A 24992-nucleotide genomic window follows, 5' to 3' on the forward strand; every position below is an offset into this window, starting at 1 on the left:
GTGCAGATTTTAAAGTAGGAGGCAGAAGTCAAAATTGAGAGAATCAACAAACTGATTCTAAAGTTTGTATGAAAAGGCAAAAAAGCTAGGATAGCTACTCCAATGTTGAAGGAAAAGAGCAAATTTGGAAGACTGGTACTACGAGTCTTCAAGACTTACTATAAAGCTACAGTAATCAGCAGTGTGGTATCGGAGAAAGAACTGACAGACAAATCAATGGAACAGAGAGCCTAGAAATAGACTCACAAAAATACAGTCAACTCATCTTTGACAAAGGACAAAGGCAATGCAATGAAGATTATTTTCAACAAAAAGTGCTGGAACAACAGGACTTCCATATACAAAAGAAATGAATGTAAACACAGGCCTTATAGCCTTCAAAAAATTAACTCAAAATAAACCATCGAATTAAATGTAAAATGCAAACTATAAAACTCCTAGGATATAGGAGAAATTTATACGACCTTGGATATGGCCATGACCTTTTAGATATAACACCAAAGGCACATCCATGAAAGAAGAATTGCTAATGTGGACTTCATTAACATTAAAAATGTCTGCTGTACAAAAGACACTATAAAAAGAATGAGAAGAACACCTGCAACCTGAGAGAAAAATACTTGCAAAAAGCATATCTTATATAGGACTGTTATCCAAATTATACAAAGAACTCTTAAAACTCAATAATAAAAAACATAAACAACTCAATTAAAAACAGGCCAAAGACCTTAACAGTCACCTGACAAAAAATTATATACAGACTGTAAATAAGCATACGAAAAGTGCTCATCATAAACCACTAGTGAATTTTCAGATTAAAAGAACAATAGATGCCACTGCACGTCTATTAGAATGGCCCAAATTCCAAACACTGATGACACCAAGTACTGGCGAGGATGTGGCTGGTGGGAATGCAAAGTGGTACAGCCACTTTGGGAGACAGTTTGGCAGTTTCTTACAAAACTAAATATAGTTTTACCATGTGATCCAGCAATCATAATCCTTGGTATTTACCCAAAGGAGCTGAAATGTATGTCCACAAAAAAAGCCTGCACATGTTTAGAGCCGCTTCATACATAACTGCCAAAACTTGTAAGCAACCAAGACATCCTTCACTAGGTGAATGGGTAAATAAACTGTGGAACATGCAGACAAACGGAATATTATTCAGCACTAAAAAAAAAAAAAAAAAAGCTATCAAGCCATGGAAAGACATGGAGGAAACTTATGTATCTATTACAAAGTTTAAGAAGCCAATCTGCAAAGGCCACATACTGCACGATCCCAACTGCAGGACATTCTGGAAAAGGCAAAACTATAGAGACGATAACAGGGTCTGGAGTTGCCAGGGGTGAGGGGAAGGAAGCGGTGGATAAAAGCACAGAGTGTTTTTAGGGCAGTGAAACTATTCTGTATAATTCTACAGTGGTGGATACGTCATCACACATCTGCCAGAACCCACAGAATGTAAAACACCAGGAGCGAACCAAAAGTTAAACTGCGGGCTGTGGGTGATAACGCCCTGGCTGTAAGTTCACCCATTGTAACAAATGTAGCACCGCGGTGGAGGGTGTTATAGTTGGGGGAGGCTGTGCACTTGAGGGGAAGGGGGTACATGGGAAATCTCTACACCTTCTGCTCAGTATAGTTGTGACTTAAACTGCTCTAAAACATAAAGTCTGTTTTTAAAAATATTTAGAGGAGAGGTACTATCAAGTTCCTGAAAGATGTGAGGGATCCGAATCCAAAGCACCTGTAAAGAAATGGGATTTAAAGAAAGAATAAAATTTCAATGTAACAGGCAAGAAGGAGACGTGACCAATAAAGATGCACATGGGTTCTCACGGGGCAGTTACGGCTTCAGCGATCGGAAGCTACTGAAGGCCAGGCAAAGGGAGTAAAGCATTTAAGTGGCAGAAAAGCAGGGTGTGGGTTCACACGTGTGCATGTGTGTGTGTGTGTGTGTGTGTTCCAACGAATAAACTTAAGTAGCTTTGCTAGAAAAAAATGTATTTTAATTATTAGACATTACAGAGCTATCCCTTTTACAACTCTAACTTAGGAACACAGGAGCCGCACTCACCTGATGGCCTGGGCGGTGCTGAGCGAGGCCTTCACGCTCTCAGATCATCGAGGACCATCTGATGTGTTCTTGCCGCCCATGGGCTGTCTTTAAACCCTGCTGCCTCCCTCCCAGGCTCACTTGCTCTCACTAATACACACGCACATGCACATATAGCCAAAAACGAGTCACCTTTCTGCATAAAGGAGTTGAAGCTGTTTAATAAATCCTTTCCTTCCTTTTCCTCGGTCTCCAAAAACCTACTGTAATTCTTTCTTAAGGGGCTAACTTTCCACTTTACCATCTGCCTAGTGAATATATGTTTGAGAAGACGCATTTGATCGTTGAATTATTTTTATCCTCTTGAATTTCAGCATTTCTTCTTCCTCTAGTTATCCTAGTAACTGTTTCTGGTCTTTCCGTCACTTCTGATCTGTTTCATATTCCTGGACCTTGTCCTCAGGTCTCACAGGGGTGCTGGGATCTTCAGATTTTAAGATGCCCTGCAAGAGGTAAGGGTCAACATAAGAAAATATAACACATCGCAAGGTTGTTCTCTAAGAGGGTGAGCAACAGAATCCTCTCTAGTGGTATCATTCTTTCCCTGAAAATATAGACTCTGAATCCTGACTGAACATACGAGTCAAGAGTGGGATTGTTAAAGACGGGAATTCCCAGGCCCCATCTACAGAACTCATAATCTGCATCTGGAGAGGAACCTGCTTGTTAACAAGGGTTTCAGGAGATTCTCATGCGGGTTGTTCATGAGCGCCACTCAGAGAAATTCCTCAAAATAAATTCGAATGTTTGGCTGCCATTGCAGGGATCCCCAGGATTCTACTTCATAATATTAGAAATAAGAGTTAAGAAATCTTCAAGATTGGTACATCCTGCGGTTCCACAATGTCTGCAGGGACCTAGGTTTCTCCCATTTTCAACTCTGCCGTGCTTGGCCTGCTGACTTTGTCCTGAGCTGTCTCCCTCTAGTCGCCAGATGGCTGCACAATATCAGATATCGCATCTCGCGTCCACAAAGGACAACTCCAGAAGAAGCCATGATTCCGTTTTGCTTCTTCTAAGAAAGGAAGGAATCCTTTTCCAGATGTGTGCACAGGAGATCAGTAGATCCACCCTCACACATTCCACTGGCCTGGACTGGGTCCCACGTGCAGCCCTAAGCCAATAGATGCCACACGAAATGGGACCGCTCTGATTTCCTCAGACTGGTCAGGAGCTAGAGCACATGGCGGGAGCAGTGAGCAAGTAAATCAGACGGGAAGACAAAAGTGGGAAAGGCCTTGAGGAGGTGACCCTAATGCCCAAGCAATATTTTACTTATTTTCCATAATTTATTTTTCACATAATTTCTCCAGAATGGAGCACTGTGGTTTCAGTGATAACACAGGAGCTCCCCCCTTGTCCACGGGGAGAAAGTTCCAAGACCCCCAGTGGATGCCTGAAACCTCCGATAGTACTGAACCTTATGTATACTGTGTGTTATTATGCCTATAATAAAGTTTAATTTATAAATTAGGCACAGTAAGAGATAACAATAAGTAATAACAAAATAGAGTAATTATTGCAATAAACTGCAGTAAAAGGTAAGCCAACGTTCACTCTCTCCATCTATATCTATCTATCTGTCTATCTATCATCTCTTTCTGTCTCCCAAAATATCTGGAATTTTAGAGTTGGCAAATTCATAGACAGAAAGTAGAATGGTGGTTGGCAGAGGCTGGGGTGGGGGCAGAATGGGGAGTTGGTGTTTAATGGGTACAGAGTTGGGAAAGATGAAAAAGTGCTGGAGATGGATGGTGGCGATGTTTGCATGACAGTGTGAATGTATTTAATGCCTCAGGCCTGCACACTTGAAAATGGCTACAACAGTAAATTTTCTTATGTATATAACAATTATTAAACAATTATGAATTTGCTAAGATAAAGTCATGTCAAATAATCTTATCTTCTTTTTAACTGAGCTGATGGACTGGGGATCAGAGGGAATTTCATAGACATTTATTTTAAATGCATCAAATCTGCTGACAGTCTCTCCTTATGGACAAGAAATGAAACTTGACAATAGCACATTTCGGTAGAGTCAAAGCTGATTCAACAAGCTCGTGAGAGGCACTATCTAGTCAACCTGCTGTTTTTCAATTCTGGTTGCACATTAGAATCACTGGATGATTTACCTTTTTAAAAATTGCCAGGACCTCAACTCATAAAATCTCGATGGGGGGGTTAGTCAGGGCTATGAGATTTTTAGAAAGTTTCCAGCTAATTCCCATGTACAGCCAGTGACCACTGCTTAACAGAGATCAGTCTCAAGGGACGTATTTGTGACATGCCTCAGACTCCACCTAGAGGAGGCATAGAACATTTGAAATAAAGAAGGTTTAAAATTCATCAGACCTGGGGCTCAATTCCAGCTTCTCCATTTTCCGTGTGTTACTCTAAAACCTTGGGCAGACCTCACGACATCTCTGAGCTTTAGTTTGCTCATGTGGAAATAGGATTAAGTCTATTTAGCTTGCAGGTGAGTGTAAAAAAGAAAAGTCAGGGTAGGCCACAGTTATCTGAGGGATTCTGGGGGTGGGCCATGCAAAGGGCCTTGACTAAGTGGGTAGGATTCCAACAGGAGCAAACTTGGGAAGGCCAGTTACCAGCAGGAGGCCCAGCCTCAGCACAGCCTGGAAGTAACAAGGAGCACACCGTATTGGGGTGAAATTACGTGGGATAGGCAATGCCTTCCGGTGAATCCTCAGGGGAGGTTATGGAGCACCATGCATGGCAGTCTGGAGAATCTAAATAAAGGTGCCTTTAACTGCCTTGTCCAAAACATTACTGAACCAGCTAATGGTAGAACTTAATAAACCAGCTAGAGGACAATTACAGATAATTCAATTCAACAAAATTTTATTAGCATCTCCTCAGTACCAACCACTTTCCTGAGCGCATTGGAAATATAGCAAATTGTAAAACCTAGAAATACTCCTATCAGTATCAATCAACATTTTCTGCACAAATAAACAGGAAAAATGAATCAATGAATAATAAATATCTGGGCAAGAGGACAGAGGGTAGTCCCAAAGGAACAACCTGAGAAGCAAACATTTCAAGAAGAAAGAAATGCCTATTTTTGACTATTAGTTAGATCTGAGCTAATAATGTGGGCTGTATGTTCTTCTGTAGTTAAAATGAAATAATATCTCTTAATGGAATAAAATAACTATCATAGTATTGGCCAAAATAGTGTTCTGCTAAATATTTGACCTCTCTAACTATCTAGATTCTGATATATTGTTTATATTATTTAATTTTTAAAAACAGTAAGCCTTATAAATTGAAGAAAAAATAAATAAACATAAATAACTTAGCTATAGTTTTGGGGGGGGGAAAGTGGCACGGATATTGTCTTATGGTAGCAATCATATGGACATTACCAGTAAAATGCACTATCAACTGGTTTCTAGTCAAATGAGAAAGGAAAGAAGAAAGAGAAAATAGAGGGGCAAGGGAAGGGGGTGCATGGGTGCAGGGTGAGGTTGATTCATTCATTCAGTGTAAATAAATTTTACTGAAACTAATAAAATCTATGAAGTCATTTCAGCGTGAGAAACGGAAGTTGAGAGTACATCCATTTAGATACAAAATCACGACTCCCGCTCCGTTGTCCTTTCTAAAGACGACAAGTAAGCCAAAATGTTTTCAAAATTACATTTTCCACATCACCTGAGCTGATATACCAGAGTAATAAGAAATATTATAAATTTGACTTTCAAAGGTGGTGTTTCAACTTGCATTTTGTAGTGTGGAAAATTAAGCCAATCCGACTGAATTGATTAACTGCAGAAAGCAAACCTGTGGGGGAAAAGGATATTTTTCTGATCTCTAGGCTACTCTTCAGGGTAATATATTTTTGATGTTCCCTTGGGGAGCGATGATGTAGGGTTGTCATTAAAAAAAAATCAAGCATCCCACGTAGTTACATAGGACAGTTGCCAGACTGTACACCTCATTCTAATTGGAGCGTCGGCGCAGCTCCTTTGTGGCTCTTCTGAAGGTGGGTGGGGGTGGCTTTTTGTTTATTGGGTTTATATCTCTTAGCTGCAGTAACGATGCCACGCACTTGAGTGCCCTGCACAAGGCATGGCATAAAGGGGACACTTAATAAATGCATGTTAAAGGAAAGGAAGGGGAGGAAGGTTTAGAGTACAGTTAAGTCAAGGAACAAACTTGGTTTATATTTTCACTGAGCTCCTCCAGAGATTCATCCCATAGCCATCCTCTGGCTGCCTGGCCATCAGGAATCCTGTTTGGGGTTTTTTTTTATCCATCAACATTTTAAACAAATGCTTGCAAAGAGTGTTTCAAGGGGTGGGGGAAACAAGTGAATGTCCTCATGAGAGATGGTAATATGGGTTATTTCCCAAGAAGCAAGACTGTTTAATGTGCTTTTAACAGGAGCGGGGAGTAATGGCCCTTGGTACCCATTGCCTCGCGCTCTCGCAGGTTCCAGCCTGTCCACCCCACAGGCCTGAGGCCTCGGGCAGCAGTCCTGCAATGGGAGATGGGAGGGCTGGCCATTTGGCTCTTCCCCCCACCTCCCACCCCTTACCCTTTCCCATTGCTTCCACCAGCCCTGGACACCCTTCTAATCACCTTCAAAGAAGTTGTTGGCAAGAGCACTTAGCGGGAGAGGAGGGGACAATGCACTAATTGTCCTTAGACAAAGGCAGAGGAGGAAGAGTAACAGAGACGGCAGAACAGAGCCTCATCTGCGATGCAGGGCCCGCCGTCCCCAGATGGTACCAAGCATCAGCATCTCTCCCTGCAAGAAAAATTGGATTAGTCTCCGCCTTGTCTCCTAATGGACACACTCTGTGATCTTTAGAGCTTCATTTACTGGGTTAATAGTGCTTTGCCTGAGTTCCTTTGCTATGGGAAAAAAAAAAAGAAAAAAAAAAACCCTGCAAGAAGAAATATTCTGGGTGCCGTCCGCAGCCACTGACACGAGTAATATCGTATCCATCACAGACAGCCCTCGTATCTCATTACTGCCGAAGAGTTGCCCCGGAGGCGTCTGAGCCCGGCCGGGCCAGGCCTCTCATGTGGAACCGTTCAGGTATATTGTGAAATGATTTAATGCGATAATAATGTCCACTTTGTGAGATAGATTATGTTTTTCATAGTGGCTGATGGTTAATGAATGATACATTAGCAAACATCACTAAAACATTATTGGGAAATTCCGATGTAGAGACGGAGTCTTTTTCCTGCTTCTTTCTGGCCTTCTCCCGAGCAGCCCGACCCCCGCCCTCCCCCCACTCCGATGCATGCAGATGGAAAGCAGAAGAACTTCCAAGAATCAGGAAACTTAATTTATTTAAAGGGGGGGAAAAAAATCCCAGCTGTGTGTGTGCCTCTCAGCCTCTCCTTACCAGAAGGGGGGATGAATACTAAACATGTTCAAACATGAGCTGAAATATCTCTTCTTAAATCAAATGAGAATCAATGAAAGTGCGAACCTGAACAAATACATTATATGTTGGCCCGGTTTATTAGATGAAGCCGTTTTCCCTGATTTGATTTATCTGGCAATACACAGCTCAGCTGTGAAATGAGATAAGCCGAGCCCAGTCACCTTATTTACTATATGATCGCAGCCCTCGCAAGCACGGCTGTGGCTAAGGGGCTGTCAGCAGTCCCATTACAAATCCCTATTTTCTAGAGCTGCAGAGAATCACTCCCAGCCTCTATGTGGCCCGGCCAGCCCAACCAGGAGCACAACCCTGAAAAGATGGGTGTAGCCGCATTTTATTACCCAGCATCTTTGGGGGCGGGGGGGGGGTGTCCAGGAGGAATGTAAATGTCCCTGTCCATGAGGCTTCTTCTCACCTGCTGAAGAGGCCTGGCGTCGACCTACTTGTATTTTCCTTTGGTTCTTCTTTCACTGACCTTTCCTATACAGATATTTCCAAAATGTTCTCTTTCCATTTCCATTCATTTTGGGATACAAAAGCCTCCACGTTTCCCAGGACCCATCTCTGCCACCAGACGGCAATGAGGGGCTGAGGCAATGGCAGACAGACACACTGGAGGATTACTGGGTGGACCTGCCCAGGAGGAGGGAGGACAGGCCTTGTTATTTGGAGGTTTCCAATAAACATCTACAATCCAGATGCCCGCATTCAATTAAGTTTACATAGGGAGAAAGAGAGGCGGGGGAGGGATGCTTCTATTATTAAAGTTTTGTTTAAAGAGGTAATAAAAAGCATTCTGATTATCTTTCGGCCTCATTTTTGTTCCAGCGCCACAGAGCATGCAACCCCATGAAACCACAGATAGGCAAGAACCTTCTATTTGACACGTCTCCAGACTCTGGTGTGTGGCACAGTCGTGCGCAGCAGGAAGCAGGGGAGCTGGCGTCCAGCACGAGGGCCACCCCTTGGTCTGAGGTCTGAATGGGGGCAGGGCCGCTGGGCTGAGAGAGACCAGCTGCATGTGAAAGCACAGGGGGCTGCTGGGTAGCACGGCGGGCTGGCCCCATGCATTGTCCCTGCTCTCTCCCGAAATGCCACCAAAATAAGAAACGGAATAAAACAGGCCTAAGCCTGTGGGAACAAAGAAAACAGAAGAGGGTGCCCGAGCAGATGAGCAAGTTCAGCCAAAACATTGGAAGCTAGAAAGAGAATGGAAGGCTGGCGACTGGCTTAGCAAGACAGAGGAGACTGCTTGCAACTAGAGCCCTGACGGTGCCTCCCCACACGGAGCGGGAGGTGCAGGCCTAGTCGCTGAACAGGCTCACCCAGAGAGGCGCCCGCTGCCGGGCGTGGGGGAGGGTGCCCGGTGCCATCCTAAAAGCAAGGAGATAATGAAAGCCTCTGGAGTGAGTAATGGGCCCCTGCCCCCTTCCCTCACCCAGATGCTGGTGGCCACGCATGTGCTCTCAATGCTGGAGTGTTGCTGTTGTTGGAGGCAGGGGGGAGCTTTTTTCAGGTTTGATGGGGAAATATTAGGGATAGAGTAAGCAAAGCCAGCAACCAGATGAGGGAAGCCAAAAACTGTGCAAGGAAAATGAGAAACACGGTCATGGTAACGGTGGGTTCAGCCATGAACAATATTCACAGAGTTCATGATCATGAACTTGTAAAATAATAGTGATTATAACCGTGTTGGGGAGATAGGTAGGTGAGGTGTGCAAGACAGGGTACGGGAGCTGAATCTTCATCTACATAACATGACAAATGGGTCTAAAATTGGCAGATGAATGAATAAAAAATAAGCATATTTAGAAAAGTGGAAATAAAAAAAGATACAGGCGAAAGAATTAAATGCAGTTAATTGCTCAGAAGTGAAATCCCACTAGAAGGGTAGACTTCGCTTTCTACTTTCCATTTGGATTCATCTATGAACCGGAAAATGGCTTGGCTGTAGGCATGCGAAGGGTAGGGTCTTGGAGATGCTACTCCTCTCTCCAGGTCCCCCTCCATCTCTGCTCTCTGCCCGTCTGGCCTACTTTCACTCCTTCAGCACTTGAGCCCTCTTTCCATCACATCCCTTGTATCACGGAGGGTTTACACAAACTGTCTTGTCTCCTCAATATATTCTCTCATCTCCCTTTCTTCTCGCCCCTCCCCACTCTTCTTTAGCTCACAGCCCAAAACCTCTTCCTCATGGAGGCTTGCACCATCCACCCTCAGTTAAAAGCCCTGCTCCCTACTCTCATGCTACCCTAGTGAATACCAGTTCCCTGGAATTTTCCACCCACCTAATTCCTGCTGGGCATCACTGTGCTATACCAGAGGTCTGGAGATGTCTTCGAGAAGGACCACATGGAAGGTTCTTACCCTTGAACTTCCCTTCTGAAGCCAGCTTCACGGTAGCACTGATCCTTTGGTTCTTGTCTCTCGCTCCCCGACGTAGGCTACAGGCTACAGGGTGTCTATATTTTTTCTCCCTCCTCGTAATCCTAAGGACTAGTACAGTAATTGCCCTCAGAAAGAGCATAAAGAACTCAAAAAGGTGCTGAATGAGTGAATAAATGGATAAGTGAACAAAAGGAAAACATAAAACAAGGAGTGAATGAAGCTGACGCTCCTTTAATGGAGAAGCCTGATCCTCCCAAACTTGTGTAAATCCAGAAAGAACTTCCCTCTGAAAGTTGATGCTTCTCCAGCCTTGAAGCTCACATGCAAAATATTCAGAGTGAAAAGAGAAACTATTTCCTTGACTCTGATTTTAAAATTCCCCCTATGAACCTTTTTACACTACTAGTGGAAATGCGAATTGGTGCAACCACTGTGGTGAGCATATGCCTCAAAATATTAAAATAGAACTTTCATATACCCAGCAATCCCATTTCTGGGTATATCCAAAGGAAACAAAACCACTATGCTGAAGAGCTATTTGCAGTGTCGTGTTTACTGCAGTGCTACTCAATGTAGCTGAGATATGGAAACAGCAATCTGTTGACAGATGATGGATTAAGTAAATGGGGTTTATGTGGAATACCGTCCAACCTTTATAAAGGAAATCCTTCCATTTGAGACAACATGGGTGAACCTGGAAGATATTATCCTAAGTGAAATAAGCAAGGCGCAGAAAGACAAATACTGTATGATCCCACCTATATGTGGAATCTAATAGAGATGAACTCAAAGAAGCAGAGAGTAGAACAATGGGGGCAAGGGGTGGGAGTAATGAAGAGATGGCGGTCAAAATGACAAACTTTCAGTTGTAAGATGAATAAGTTCTGGAAACTTAATTACAGCATGGTTACTGTGATGGTTAATTTTGTATATCAACTTGACAGGCCTGAGGGATGCCCAGATAATTGGTAAAACATTATTTCTGAGTGTGCCTGTTTGGGCATTTCTGGAAGAGATTAGCATTTGATTCAATAGACTGAGTGAAGAGATCCAACGTGGGTGGGTATTATCCAACCCATTGGGGGCCTAAATGGAACAAAAATGCAAAGCAAAGGAGAATTTACTCTCTCTTCTTGAAGTAAGACGTCCATCTTCTCCAGCCCTTGGACACTGGAGCACCTGGTTCTTGAACCTTCAGACTCCGGGGCTTACACCAGTGGTCTCCTGGTTCTCAGGCCTTTGACCTGGGACTGGGAGTTACACCACCAGCTACCCTGAGTCTGAAGATTCTCAGACCTTCATACTTGGCCTAAATTATATCCCCTCATTACCTAGCTCTCCAGCTTGCAAATGGCATATTGTGGGAGTTCTTAGCCTCCATAACTACGTGAGCCAATTCCTATAATAAATCTACTTCTATATCTATATAAGTATCCTATTGGTTCTGTTTCTCTGGAGAACCCTGACTTAGAGTTACTTCAGTTAATAATAATGTATTGAATACTTGACATTTGCTAAGAAAGTACCATACACAAAAAATACACACACAAAAAATGATAACTATATGAGGTTATGGATTTGTTAATTAGCTTGATTGTGGCAATCATTTCACAAGGTGTATATATACCAAAACATTACCTTTTATACTTTAAATATATATAATTTTTATTTGTCAATCAAATTATATGTCAATAAAGCTGGGGAGGGGTGAAATGCCTCCTTATATACTATCTTTCCTCAATGGCAAATCATCAACAGCTCAAGAAACAGAAAATAAGCAGCAATGAATACTTGATGATTCCTTGACTGGTAGTAGTTTGGAAACCAGTATTCAAATGGTTATTTTAAATTCTTAAATATACCTCCAAGGAAAAAATCATCTTGCCTATTTTAAAGGTAATCTCCATAATATGCAGGGGATATATTTTATATCTCCTGTGATTGAATCTAACCAACAAATCCCAAAATACTAATGAGAACAAGTCACTGATTTGGGGACAGAGGATTTCTTATGAGATTCAGAGGTTCGTTTTGCTCGGTTCCAGTTTCAGTGGTTTACCAGAGTTCCAGCAATACCCCTGAGTCCAACTGACCTCCTTCTCTCCTGGAGACTTTCACTAAGTTTCTGCACAAAGCATAAAGTTCAACACCTTGATCTTGGAAACCACACCACTGTTTTCACCTCAGACTGGACCTCCTTTTGTGAACAGAGCTTCTGTAGGCCAGAGAGGGATTCAGGCAACCTAGCTGTCTGGGAGCAGAGGGTCCATCAAATTGCATTAAAGCCATATAGCGTCATGCAAAATTTCTTCCATGTTGCTAGGTCATACATGGGAGGAACTGTATGTCATGACATACTCCAATCTAGTCTTGAGATGAAATTTGGAAGCAAAGTGTTGTTAGGCATCCCCTGAATTTAAGGCTTAACCCTTTGAATACCTGATCAGATTAGAATGCTGATAAAGGATAGCACTTGTCTTTTAGGGGTCACTTTGATTCCAACACTGTACTTAACCCTCTTCATCCAATAATATTTTGTTATTCAAATTTTTCAAGTATAATTTTTTAAAATATATTCTCCTAACACCAAACCAGGCTGTTTCTACTAGAAGATTTTTCCCCTTCAATGTATGACAGATAAAATGGGCCCAGTTTATTTTCCACATCTGTTCTGCATTCGAGAATCTGCCATAGGGTTGGGAAGCACGGAAATTCTGTCTGGATCGTTTACATCACTGCCTACCAGCTGTGACACAAATACAGGTGGGACCTACTGTGTAGCTGTTGTGAAAACAACAAAATTCTCCAGGAAAGTACCCAAGAGGTCTATGGACCACTCCTTTATGGTTACATAGAATTTTCTGTCCAGGACAGGCTGGGCCAGTATTTCATTTCCGCTTTCCTCAGCTTTAAATTACCTGTCTCCCATCAATCAATGTCCCAGTACAGGGGAAATGGGAAGAGTCCCTCTCATCCAGATTATTTCTTTCCTGAAGCCCAGAGGTTTTGGTGCATTTTGAGAAAGTCTAAGATATTTTGCAATGGTGAAAACATGGGTTTTGAAGCCACATACATCTGGATTTCACACCTGGCTCTGGGGTCAAACGAGCTACCTAGCTCTTCTGAGCCAAGAGGATAATATCCACTTCGTGGGCTTGAGGTAGTAAATTCAGTGAGATATTTACCATCTTTGCTTGAATATAAGATACTTCCCAGTTTTACCAGAAAAAGATTTTAGGGAAAAGCACATATCATTAAAATCTATTTTAATGTGCATTTTGGAAGGCAGACATGACTGGTCAATGTTAGTGTGTTTGTATCATATACAGAAATCCAGTTGGAAATCAGGTCATTTCTGATCCCCATGTTTGTATATCTTCTTACACATGTAGCATGTCCAGCAGCTGCCAACGTCCTGTCCAGGGCTGGTTTTCCCTGTCTTCATTAGAAACAGAAACTCTGCTTTGTAGCCAGGCACATGTTCACCCGGATTAAAGATTTACCCCCTTGTGGCTATTTTGCCAGACATAAGAGGAGCGGAATGTGCAACAGCTTCCAGGAAGCCCCTCTGAGGACAGCTGGCTCGTGTCCTTACCTTTTGTTCTTCTCTCTTGTCGTTCCTGGTGGACAAAAGGCAGCTACATTGGCTGGAGTCCAGGAAACCTTCCTAGACCAGGGACAGCAGACCAAGGACAGTGGATCAAGGAGAGCAATCGAGCTGGATCCCTGACAACTATGGAGCCACCGTACCAGGCTCTACCCAAGGGCTCCTCCCGTGGAGAGGAAACCTGAACACCTATCTGAAATAAGACACCGTTATTTGCGGTTTTCTGTCACATGCAACTGAAGCAAAGCCTACCTGACGCATGGCCTTCTCCTGTTCCATTCTGGGGGCAGCGTTTGCTATACCCAGTAGCTTCCAACATATGTCTTCTTTTCCCTTTTCTTGGTTGGTGGCAAGGCCAGAATACCGCTCTGCAGCCCATTGACCATGTTGGGTGTTTTTTTATTATTAAAGTCTACAACATTGAAGTCTTACCTTCAGTTGCTTTGGAATCTTAAGTTATAGTAATAAATTGATTCTAAAATGTTACAAGTATAATCAAACTCCACCTCGTTTTTAGAGTTTCTCTCATCAGTTTGCCATCAATGCTCAGCAGCCCTCTGTAACGTGGGTCACTGGACGCAGGAGAATTTTGAGATGCTTTCCTTGGAAAAAGCATTGAAAGAGATATATCTCTTAAGCCAAAAGAAAAACTATAAATAAAGGACCGAGTACAGTGCCTGGCCTAGAGCCAGCTCATAGTGAAAACTACAAATGGTTGGTGATGATACCAACGAACCAGGACCCTGGAAACACTTCCCACAGCAAAGTGAGCTCGAGCTCAGCCAAGAGTCCTGGATGTCTAGTCATCATTCTCACAGGAGAAAAGTAGTTTCACAAATGTAGGACCACAGAATAATCCCTTACCCCAGAGGTCTCCAGTTGCTGCACTAGGAGTTTCATCCATATTATCGCTTATGTTGATATTGTGATTTCTTAAAAGGCTCAAGATCTCAGAGAGGCACTAACTGTAGCACTTTTCATGGGCTGCTCTGTACACTCAGACATACTTTAGGTCAGTGGGAAGGTAGCTGGGTTCCTACCAACACGGGAAGTCCAGCTCTCGTTTGTTCTTGTAACCAAAGTACAGATCCTTAATGAACTGACGGAATGATTTTCCACTGCAGCCAAAAATACAAAAGTACCATCTAAAGAGCCTCAAGACATCAGCCGGGGTGCACTGCACAGAGCTGATGCAAAAAGCCCATGTCAGATCTGTCTCTATCCCAGATGCTCAAACACTTGAACATCTGTCAAGTCAGCCATTTGTGTGAATTCAGCGTGCTTTTGCAGTGACGAGGAAATGCCACGAGAAATGTGTGGGGAACCCACCCCTCTGTGCACTTTTATCATGTATCCATCCCTAGGAACCTTCTCGCAGCTGCAGGAAAGAGAAAGTTCAGCCCTGAGTCTTGGCTCAATCATTTACTTGGCTAGGTAATTTTTCTCAGACTCAGTTTCCTGGTATTAGAAATAATAATCTAAGAGATAGGATCTTATAAGGATCAAAAGAAATAATGTATGGGAAAGTGCCTGAAGCACTCTGAACGTCCATCCATATAATAGCTGGGGTCAGAAGTGAAGGCGACGGTGGTGCTTTCTGAGACGCTGCAGTATATTCCGTGTACTCCATCATTATACTCAGACGAAAGAAGAGAGAAATCCCAGCTCCCCACTTTGAAATTAGTTTTTCAGTGAAGATTTGTCAGTTTTGCCACAGAGCTTTCTACTTTACTGGTCACACTTGCTAATACAATGTTTGTCTTCTAGAAAATTATGCAGAAAGACAATGAATGAATGAATGAATGAATGAATGAATGAATGAATGAATGAATGAATGAACGAACGTCAATCATGTGAAAAATTCACTCTCTTTTTTTACTTCTTTTAGGATGACAGGCCACTGTGACTTTGGATTCCACAAGGAATACAAAAGCCTCTCTATTACTCTTTTTTTGCATCAAACTGATCAATGATTTTATGCACCACAGAACTAGGATTTTTGATAGTCAGCAGATTGAGTAAGTTTCCAAACAGGATGTTGTTGATCCACCATCAGTAGGACATGAGTCTTCAAATTATTCTTTCCTGAATCTGGGCAGGCTCTGTGACAGCTTCGCCCAAGCCTTTAAATCTGGAAGCTTCCACTCCTCCCTCGGGATGGTCCTTCTGGAATCCCTGAGCTGCCTGGAAGTTCGGGGGCAGCGCCCACACTGCAGAGGCCACCACCGTGCTCTGTTCAGTAGTTCAGTTCAGCCCAGTCCTGCAGCCACCCCGGCTGTGTGAGCTCCCTGTGGCTGCTGCACCAAACTTGGATATTTGAGGCAACACACATTTATTTTCTTATCTTTCTGGAGGTCAGATGTCCAAAATCGGTGTCAAGGGACCAAAATCAAAGTGTCAGCAGAGCGCCATTCCTCCAGAGGCTCTAGAGGAGAACTGGCTTCCTTGCCTGTTCCTTTTTCCTTCCTTTTATGAGCAGAACAAGGGCATCGTGTGCCTGTCTGAGGGCTGCTGCCCCATATCTGTTTTCCACTCCAAGCTCCAGTGGATCCCCTTCTTCTGAGTGGGGGAAGCTTGTCAGGATGTTTTTCATGTTCTAGGAGATGGGTTGTCCTAACAGCCTTCGCTCTTACTCTGTCTCAGTGGGAACAAGACATGCTTTCTCATTTTCTGGTTTGGAAGACTGAAATCCTTGATACTGGCTCTTAAACACACTGTGTTAATAAATACTCCTCAACAGTTCAAAGCTTTGGAGAGTCTGTTTAAATTACGAAACACTTTACAGATGAAGTACTGAGTCTGTTTACTCGAGCGTGACTCAGGGTATTTTGTTCCTTGTAAGCCACTTCATTTCTTCAGGGGTACAGATCATACATTTACTTAGAGAGGCATCCGTGTCCCCAGGGACTGTGGGGGAAGAGGAGAGATCAGGACAGAAACTGGATGTCATCACAGCCTAACGCTGGCCACCCTAGAAGTGCTCATGCCTGCCACTCTTGTCCTGGAGCTGATGATAATCCCTCATCCCCACTTCTGATTTGTAGAGAATAAAGTTTAAGGTAATTTCCTACCAGAATGTGTGCATTTCATTAAGTAACTTCTGAAAACTCTCTCAAGAAAATAAATATAATTTACTAATGAAACTGGTGGAGAGTGGACCTGGTGGAGAAGTGTAAGTATATTGGGGATACTCATAAAAACAAATTTTTATTTGCTGAATTAATGAATTAATGAATGAATATTCCCATGCTCAGCAGGTCAGCCATATATATTATCTTACCAGATGTCTATAGTCTTAAATCCATTTGCTGACTTTCAAAGTAAAAGTTTGAAATCAAACCCCAAAATCATTTTAATTAGTGACTTAGCCATCTATTTTGCCTTCTTAAGTAATGTTGGTTGACATCATAAGGATATTGAGAGTGAGGGATGGTTCCCCTTCTGCCCTTGTTAAGCACTACACAATTCTGTCTAATGCAAATATTTGGGGCAGGCTCACGTGCCCATCGCAGTGCTAGATCTGGGCATATGGTGTCACCGTGGATGGCTAGGATGTCCAGCCATCCTAGTTTGCCTGGGGCTGAGGACATGGGACTTAGAGCTGTAAAACCAAGTAAGTTCCAGAACAACCCAGATGAGTGGTCACCCCTCTGACATTCTAGAGTTAACACTAGAAAGTGGGAGACTGATAGTAAACATGAAATTACAGCTGTGAGACAAGTTTAAAGGGGAAGATAGATGTTCTCTAGTTTGATGATTAGAAAAGCTTCCCCCAAAAGAGCCCCTTAAGTTGATACTGGAAGAATCAATGGAAGTTAGCTTATAAAGCAAAAGAAAAACATCCTAAACAAACCCAAGAGCCTGCGTGAAGGCCTCACGCTAGAGAAAGAAGGTGCATGCAAGGAAATAGGACCCATCCTTTGTGGCAAAAGTCTATAGGAGGGAGACTGTTTCATGGAAAAGATGCTCCAAGGCCAGATCGTGAAAAGCCTTGTACATACATACGCTATAGATTCTAGACTGTGCCCTAATGGCTTTGGGAAGCCATCAAAAGGCTTTAAGACAAACTATAAACAAAGTTTTCATTTCATCAGGTTTTGCTAAAGACCTCTGCTGCCAAACTATTCATTGAGGGTGCCAATCATAGCTCCTTTTAGGCACAGTGAAATAAGCTGCTGGTGGCATCAACAAAGTTAGATATGCCAATATCTCACAGAGAGGAGCCAATATTAAATAACTAGAGATGGATATGTGTGCACCGCCCATGCAGACTTTTAGAGAGACTTGAAAACACTCTAGAATCCATCCAGTTCCACGCACCCCCACCCCAGCCACCGGAGGATCCCCCAAATTTTGCCCTAGGGCAGCTGGTTGTAACACAGAATCCCCCAGCCACACTACTCTGCCCTTTAAACCCCTCTGTCATAAATGAATTGTGCATGACCTCATCCCCTCCCTGGGTTTTAATTTCATGGAAACCTGGCTTCTCCCAGGTCACTGTCTCTCAAAGGGCAGTCACAGGACCACAGCACAAGCACCATCCAGGAGCTTGTCAGAGAAACAGACCCTGTGGCCCCTCCCAAACCTTCTGAGTCAGAACCTCTTGAGGGAGGGTCCAGCACTTGCGTTTCAACAGGCCCTCCAGGTGATCCTGACACGCACCCTTGTCTGAGAACCATTGTCTCATGCAAAGCACTTGCTCCGCAGCTGACTCCAGTGGGGACCCTGCTCTCTCTCCTCAGCTCACAGACCAGGGAGAGTGGGAACCACTCCAAATCTAGAATCCTCTCTACTTCCTCACTATTTCTGAACCTTTCCCCTGCTCTGTGGTAACCTCTATGCCACTGGCCTTACTCACTTTTCCAGGTCTTTTGGTCTCCTCGGTGCACCTGCCTTCCTATTTTGCCAAGGCCCTGCATTTTAACCTGCTCTTAAAGCCAAAATTTCTTCTGTTCCTTGCCTCTTCAACTCTCTCTGCCTTTTTCTTTTCCAATTTCAAGTTAATGTAATATCATTTTCTCTGCTTTCTTTCCAAATTCCTGAACTTTATTGCAGAAAGTCATACAACCAAGCATTAAATCAAAAGCAGGTCCTCCGAACCCAAAGCATTTCTGCCTCTTCCCTTCCTCCCTTCCTTCTCTCCTTCCTTCTTCCCTTCCCTTCTTCCTTTCTTCCTTCCTTCCCTCTTTCCTTCCTTTCTCCCTTCCTTCCCTCCTTCCTTGCTTTCTCCCTTCCTTCCCTCCCTCCCTTCTTTCCTTTTCCATCTTGGTTGGCTCCCTATTGAATCCTTCCCACAGTTCTTTCACCCTTAAGCACCCAAACCATTTTATGAGAGTCTAGATGAATCCTTCCCATAACCAAGAATACTCCAGCAACTCACTTCTCACAGTGACATCCACAGACTGCCTCAGAATCGCCTAAGAAGTTAGCTAAAGATGCAGCTTCCTACTCCAAAACAGTGTGAGTCTAATTCCTCTTGAAAACACTCCTATAAATATTGTAGGCAATCGTCCCATCCTCTCCAAGGCTCTGCTTCACCAAGTCAATTATTTCAGTCACTTTTTTCTGCATACTAGGTATCTCATGCCTTATGTAATCTTTGCCATGCTCCTTAATAGTTCCTGGTGTTTTGTTCCCCCTTTTACAATGTGCTGACCAAAATCATTGCAAGGTTAATATTTCAATTTTCCTTTTGGCTTTCCCTGCATAAAGTGTTAACCTGAGTGAAGGGCCTTATTTTTCTAGATTCTGCCACATTTTGGTAATGTGCCAATTTCTTGGTTAGATATAGTTATCAAATATAACCAATCACCCATAGCTGCTTGAGGAACTTTAAAATATATGTATACATGCAGCAGCCTCACCCCACTGACAGAATTTTCCAGTAGGACCCAGGAGGCTGGGACTTTAGCAAGCTCTCTAGGCAGTTCTGTTATCAGCCAGCTTTGCATCACAGGCCTAGACCTTCTGAAAAACTTTTGGCATTGAAATCTGGAAACTGCTTCTTTCTCCAATAATTATTCATTCAAGGGTGACAAATGAGGGGAAAGGTGCTAAATGAGAGTACTTGACATATACCCTGAAACTGAAAACAAAATACTTTTTTTGTTTCCTTCCCCTACATAATAGAGTTTTTCAAACCCTGGCGTATTTTTTTAAATCATTTTTTTTTTCAATTATAGTTGACATACAATATTATATTAGTTTCAGGTGTATACTCCAGTGATTAGACATTATATTACTTGCTAAGTGATCATCCCAATAAATCTCATACCCATCTGACAACACACAGTTATTACAATATTGACTATATTCCCTATGCTGTAGTTTATGTCCCCATGACTATTCTGTGACTACCAATTTGTATATTTCTCAATCCCTTCCCCCTTTTCACCAGCACCCTAACCCCTCTTCCATCTGACAACCATCAAAATGGTCTCTGTATCTATGAGTCTGTTTCTGTTCTATTCTTCATTTATTTTACCTTTTAGATTCAATTGTTGATAGATATGTATTTATTGCCATTTTATTGTCCATGTGTTGATCTTTTTTTCTTCTTTTTCTCCAAGAAGACTCTAACATTTCATGTAATACTGGTTTGGGGGTGATGACTCCTTTAGCTTTTCCTTGTCTGGGAAGCTCTTTATCTGTCCTTTGATTCTAAATGGTAGCTTTGCTGGGTAGAGTAATCTTGGTTATAAGTTCTTGTTTTTCAGCACTTTGAATATTTCTTGCCACTCCTTTCTGGCCTGCAAAGTTTCCATTGAGAAATCAGTTGACAGTCTTATGGGTGCTCCCTTGTAGGTAACTACTTCTTTTCTCTTGCTGCTTTTAAGATTCTCTCTTTGTCTTTAACTGCTGGCATTTTAATTATGATGTGTCTTGATGTGGGCTTCTTTGAGTTCCTCTTATTTGGGACTCTCTGTACTTCCTGGACTTGTATGTATATTTCTTTCACCAGGTTAAGGAAGTTCTCTGTCATTATATTTTCATACGGATTTTCAATGTCTTGCTTTCTCTCTTCTCCTTCTGGCAACCCCATGATTTGAATGTTGGTACATTTGAAATTGTCCCAAAGTCTCCTTACACTATCCTCATTTTTTATTCTTTCTTCTTTTTGCTATTTTGATCGGGTGTTTTTGCTTCCTTATATTCCAAATCACTGATTTAATTCTCGGCTTCATCTACTCTACTGTTGGTTCCCTGTAAATTATTCTTCATTTCAGTTAGTTTATATTTCATTTCTGAAGGGTTATTTTTTATAGTTTCCATGTCCTTATTATGTTATAGAAGTTACTACTAAGTTTATTTACCCTTCTCCTAAGTTGAGCATCCTTATAACCCATGTTTTCAACTCTGCAAATAGTACATTGCTTTTCTCCATTTTGTTTCATTTTTGTTTGTTTTTTTTCTGGAGTTTTGTTCTGTTCTTCCATTTGGGACATGTTTCTTTGGCTCCTCATTTTGGCTCCTCCCTGTGTTTGTGTCTATGTATTAGGTAGAGCTGCTATATCTCCAGGGCTTGTTAGAGTGGCCTTATGTAACAGGTGTCCTTTAGGGTCCAGTGGCACAGCCTCCTTATTCACCCACACTGGGCACTCCAGGTGCACCCCCATGTGGGCTGTGTACACCCTCATGTTGTAGTTGAGCCTTGATTGCTTTTGGCGTGTCAATAGGAAGAATTTAGCCCCAAGACAATCAGCTGCAAGGGCCTGCTGCAACACCATGGAGGATCAGCTGTGCAGCGGTTCACCCCATAGAGTGAGACTTACTTCAGTGGAACTCTGTTGCCCACTGAGTCTGCCTCTTGAGTGTGTCACTTGTGGAGGTGGTTGGTGGTGATTCAGACATGGTCAGACATGGTCTAAAGCTGTCCACCAAGTGCTCTAACTCTGGGGCCTCTTGGGAGTTACAGACCAAAGACAGTTGCCACCTGTGTTCTGCTCAGGATCACCCAACATGAGCTAAAACGTGATCTGCACCAGTTTTAACACATTCATTCCAGCCGATGTTCCTACGTGCACTAAGCAATGTCCCAGCTGTGTGCACTTGTTTTCTCTCAGTGACTAGTGAATGCGTGCATTTACTAGACTTATTCAGTACAAATTTAAAATTACTGTAATACATATAGAAAACTTTTCTGAGAAATTAAACTTTTCATACATACTTAATTTTAATTACACAAACGTATCTACATAAGTAAAAGAGGGTAAACTAATTTGTCAATTTTTTAACATATGCATTCGGAAAGCCTACTTTTTATGTAATGGACTTTCAGCTTTAATGGACACTTTCTTGCCTGAATTAGTCCATTATACTGACATTTTATTGTACCATGCACGATGTGGTGTGATCACATGCTAATCATCCACTGAATATTGTTTATGAGCACTGATTCTTAGATTTAAATATGTAAACTATAGTTGTAGATATGTAATATTTATTTATGTCTGTGAAATTACTAGTGTTTTTTCCAAATTATGGCCTATTTACTAAAATTTGTTAAAAATAACAATGAATTCAAAACAAAACAAAATAACCTGTTAATTTAATTATAAGCAAACCTTGGTTAAAAGCATTTTAAAATTAACAGGGTGTTATTTCTACATATAGACCAGAAATTTTTTCCCTTAAATCTGAAGTCCATTAAATCAAGGCCCACAAAATTGAGGGCTTACTGTATTGCACTTACGTATGCTGCCATCTTGACCAGAAGCTCCAAACCTTGTCATATTGTTGATGTATGATTTCAAATAGAAATATGATGAGGTACACAGGAATTTATCAATGCATCTTATCTCATTTAAATGGCATCACAGAAAATTATCTAAAATAACTTTGGGGTCAAGCAAGAAACTTTGGTTTGAAGTTATTTTTAAAAATCTATCCATGGGACTTTCCTTGGGGAATTATCTTTAAAAAAACCATCCATAGCATAGACACATTTCTCCCTGATCCTCCCAACCAAGTCCAACCAAAAATCATAGATATAACACAAGAGATGAGCAAAGGAAAACTCCAAAAGTTGGTGAGATGAAAGTCAACTGATTTGGGACTCAAGGCCTAGAGGAATAACATAGTGTCCTTTGTCCCCCCACCAATGGAAGAAGGTGACCCAGGCCCAGCATTTCCCAGCCCCAACCTAGTAAGAGAAGGCAGCCCAAACAAGTAGGCTCCTTCCTCGCCTGTAACAAGAAGGAGGTGCCTCCAATAACAGAAGGCAAACTGGCACCATCCTCAAGAAGGTTAAGCCATCAGGAGAGATATTCCCCTTCTAAGGAAGGCTGGAGACTCCTCTCCCTTGCTGAGAAATACCAGAGCTGCTGGCAGCAAGAAGGAAGCCCTCTTCCCCACCACCCAGAGACTCTCATACCCCAATAAGTAAGCAGTAGAGAAGTGACTCACATGGGGAAAACCCCTGAAACCTTCAGGCAGCACCTGCAGGGACCAATGAGAAACTCTTTCACACAAGACAAACCAAGCAGACAAAAGAACACCACCAAGGCTCAGAAAATTAAACTGCCTTTGGAACCACAGCCCACCAAATTGGACCAGGACCTGGAAACTAGCCTATACAGGATGACTGCCTGGTAAAGTAACAGATTTAAATGAGACCCAGAATCCCTTAATATAAGAGCCAAAATATCCAGGATACAACAGAACATTACCTGTTATACCAAAGAAATCACAACTTGAATGAGAAAAGATAACAAGACAACATCAGCATCCAATGAATCCAATGTTGTAATAATATGGCAAGGATTTTAAATCAGTCATCATTTTTACGAAGCATTTTTTATGCTTTAACAATCAAAGATTCTTTTATAAAACATAAAAATTAGAAAATCTCAACAAAAAAATAGAGGTTTGTTTTGGTTTTTTTTTTAACCAAATGGAAATTATAGACCTAAAAAAATAGAATAACAAAACCTAAATTTCTCTATCCATGAAGAAATCCAAGAAAATTCAAAACAAATTTTTGGAAAGGTTGTTAATTTTGTTGCTCCAGCTCTGGGCATGGCTGCTGTGTAGCATCGGGTGTTCAATAAGGTTTGTGGGATGGATAAAACATGTAACATTGCAACTTCTCTCCAGAATTTTAGGGTGCAGCAATGGGCAACTTTCAGCAAGGATAAGGGAAACCTTGGAGGGTATGATGTTTAATTTTATGTTTCGACTTGACTGGCCACATGTCCCCAGATTAAGAACTATTTCTTGGTGTTTCTGTGAGAACATTTTCAAACGAAACTAGCATTTGAATCCGTGGACTCAGTAAAACAGATTGCCTTCCCCATCACCCAATCCTTTGAGGCCTCAATAGCACAAAAGGTAGAGTAAGGTCATCCTCCCCACTTTTATTAAATTTTCTTTTCTTTCCTTTTTTTTTTTTTTTTTTTTTTGTCACTGCTTGAGTTGAAACATCTTATCTTATCTTCCCCTGTCCTTGAACTGGAATTTACACCATTGGCCCCCCTGGTTCTCAGACTTTTGGACTTGGACTGAACTGTACCCACAGCTTTTCTGGGTCTCCAGCTTGCAAACTATAGATCGGGAGACTCAGCCTCCGTAACCACGTGAGCCGATTCCTTATAATAAATAGATACATCTATGTCAATATAGATATACAGGGTGGGGCAAGAGTAGGTTTACAGTTGTATACATGGGAAACAATACAGTAATTAGTAAGTAATAATACAAGAATAAACTTTGCTTTGCATACTCACAACAGTAAACCTACTTTTGCCCCACCAAGCATATCCTGTTGGTTCTGTTTCTTTGGAAAATACTGCATAGGACAGAGAAAAGAATAATTTCAAAAAACAGCAATAATCTGAAATTCATTCTACAGTTTTTTCAATTATTCTGAATCTCACCAATGGTCATAGTGTTTCTCTGTTAAAACAGCAGAGGTCCAGGACTCTCACCCCCGAGATCTGATTCAGTGTGTCTGCCCTGGGCCCTGCATATACTCTACGAGCGTCCTACATGACACTGAGGCACCAAGTCTGTGGCTTGATTTGGGAGAACCCATCGTTGGCCCTTTTAATGAAGCTGCCCCTGTAGGCCTAAAAACCTCAGTAACTCTCCCTGGGGCATGAAATGAAATATAACAATCTCAAAAATTCTATCGTATATGCTTCTTTGGTTGTTTTACTAAGAGTCACCATCATTCATTCTCTTGTTACCTCAAGACACATTGAAACTGTGTTAGAGGACAGTTTCCTGTTACGTGGACTTCTCTAAATCATTTCTCAAAGAAAACAGGTGCTGCCCTGGCCCGGTGGCTCAGCTGGAGCATCATCCCATACACCAAAAGGTTGCTGGTTCGACTCCCAGTCAGGGCACAGGCCTAGGCTGCAGGCTTGTTCCCGGCCCAGTGAACAGGAGGCAGCCGACCTGTTTCTCTCGCACATCGATGTTTCTCTCTCTTTCTCTCTCTCTTCTGTTCTCT

This window comes from Miniopterus natalensis, chromosome 9 (genome assembly GCF_054644295.1).
Source record: "Miniopterus natalensis isolate mMinNat1 chromosome 9, mMinNat1.hap1, whole genome shotgun sequence".
NCBI lineage: Eukaryota > Metazoa > Chordata > Mammalia > Chiroptera > Miniopteridae > Miniopterus > Miniopterus natalensis.